The sequence below is a fragment of the Mastomys coucha genome, unplaced genomic scaffold (genome assembly GCF_008632895.1).
Source record: "Mastomys coucha isolate ucsf_1 unplaced genomic scaffold, UCSF_Mcou_1 pScaffold17, whole genome shotgun sequence".
Lineage (NCBI taxonomy): Eukaryota > Metazoa > Chordata > Mammalia > Rodentia > Muridae > Mastomys > Mastomys coucha.
The window spans coordinates 364,113-366,520 of record NW_022196899.1 but is presented as its reverse complement, the minus strand read 5'-3'; the positions used below and the strand labels follow the sequence as shown (position 1 = coordinate 366,520).

The 2,408-nt window shown below is 37.5% G+C and overlaps 1 non-coding gene across 1 annotated transcript; it reads right to left on the bottom strand.

Moving 5' to 3' along the window:
- Positions 1–233: 233 nt before the first annotated feature.
- Positions 234–369, bottom strand: LOC116095203. The gene has a single exon (XR_004120519.1). It is a non-coding gene; the product is annotated as a small nucleolar RNA SNORA17 (small nucleolar RNA).
- Positions 370–2,408: the final 2,039 nt, after the last annotated feature.

Here is a 2,408-nt window from a genome sequence, read left to right as displayed (position 1 = left end):
TTTTTTGGTCTTACAATCTTTCCACCCTTCTTCCATAGTGTTCTGTTAACCACAGACTCATGAGTGGTATGCATGCCAGACTCGTGCATTGTGGTGCTGGGCAGGGGTTATCTTAGGCATGATCTGCCCTTCAAGACCTGAGAGGCACTGGGCTAGTGGTCATCTCAGGCTAGATCCCTGTCAGGGCCCCCTGGTGCTGGACTGATGGTCAACTTGGACTCACTTTTCCAGGGAATGTTAGACTACTAATCATTCAGATGTTCCTAAGTCACGACGCTGAGCAGAAATATAGTCTCTCCCCTCTCTACAACCTACTGGCCAATACACATGTGTCACAGCAGCCACACCTCCAGTGCCTCTAGTACCATACTGCTAGCTGGATTTTATCTCCATTAGAACCAAGCTAGAGTCATGTTGGAACAGGAGAATTTAATTGAGAAAATGTCCTCAGAAGATGGGCCTGTAAACAAGCTTATAGTACATTGTTAATTATTGGTGATTTATATAAGAGATCCAAGTTTACTGTGGGTACTCCTGCTTCTGAGATTGTGGTCCTGGGTACTACAAGGAAACAGGTGAAGCAAGAGATATATACAAGATCAGTAAACAGAATTCCTCTATGGCTCTGCCTCTTGCCTTGATTGAGTTTCTGCCCGGGCTTCCCTCAGCAATAGAGTATAACATGATAGTTGTAAGCTAAAAATAAACCCTCTCTTCCTCAACTTGTTTATGGTCCTGGGGTTTTATCACAGCAATAGAACAACTCAGACAGATACTGCTGTGGAAGTTATAGAAAACTTTGGTACTGATGTAGAAATTTTCCTGTTTAGTGTGAGGAGAAGGCAAAAGCAAACCCAACTCAGAGAGTTTCATACAAACAAAACAATCAAAAAAACTTACCAATATAGGAATTGACAGAGATGAGAACTGCTCCAAAGAAACAAAAGACCATGAGAATAAAAGCTAGTGGCTGAAGGATCTTTCAGTAGTTAGAAGGATTTCACTAATCTTCCAGAGGATCTAGATTTGTTTTCCTGAAACTATATGGAAATTCAGAACTGTCTACAGTCTGGTTTCAGGGGATTCAACACCCTCTTCTGAACATATTGGACATGAGTCAAGCACATGGCACACATACATGCATGCAGACAAAACACTCACATACATATATAGTTATGTATATATATACATGTATGTTTAAACACAGGTATATATTATATGTGTGTGTATGTAAAGACTGTTTACATTATATGTGTATATAAAAGGTTTGAGTGGGCTGTGTGAACACTAGTTAGAGGTAAATTTACTTTTCATGTAGGCATAGTTGAATTTGGTCCTCATGATACAGCGCAGAAGAAAGTCATTACCTGTAGAACATAAAACTATCTCAGGAGTCATGGGCTACAATAGCAGGAAGATGTTTATAGAGATTCAGTTGTTTCAGGTGTTACTGTTTCTTGTTGATGTAGATCCTGATTATGGTGAGAGAAACATTAGCAAAGAAGTAAAGAAATCCTTATGGACTTGGTTTGGGGGATTACTTGTGATTTAGGGATGAATAGACAAAAAAAAAGAATCCCAAAACAAATGTAATTTAAAAAATTATCTCAACCATCAATTTGGTTTCTCACAGAAATATCAGAGCCAAAAGTGTCAAGCCATGTGGAATGATCTATCTCAAGGATATTACTGTATTTCTGATAATAGATAACAACTATTAAACTTACCACGGGCAAGAAGAAGCACTTTCTACATGAAGAAAATGAACAGCTGTCTATCACTGTTCACAAAACAAGACAAAATTCAAGCTGGACAAAGCCCTTATATAAGATTTTTACAAACTAAACAACATTCTAGAGTAAATAGTAATGTTAATGTTGCACTTCTAATTTCTCTCTTAAAGCATGACAATTTTACATACCTTACTACATACAGGTCTACGTAACAGTATTCATGGGCATAATACTTTCCTTCCTATAATAGAGTAAATTTCCCACAGATAAGACTGTATTCATACTTGCTTATTAGAAGTTCAAGAAGGAAGAACTGCAGCAAAGCATGGATATAGGAATACATCAGGATAGACACAGAAGACCTCTAAGAGAAAGGCTTTAAGTATAAAACAGTAATGAGACACTGTGTACTAGAATACTCTGATAAAATATAAAGCTGCATAGGTGTGAGAAAAGTAGAATTTGCCTTGGGTATAGAAGACTAGAGTTTATGAACACATGGCCTAAGTCAGACAGGAAGGATTGAAAGAGATCTTCAAAGATTGGAAATTGAACTGGTAATTGTCATCAGATGTTGGGTCTCAAAGATAACAATGAATACAGAGAAAATATCTTGAGTTGTTGTGTAACAAAATCCCAGAGAAATACAAGGAATAATGTCATTTTACATAACTT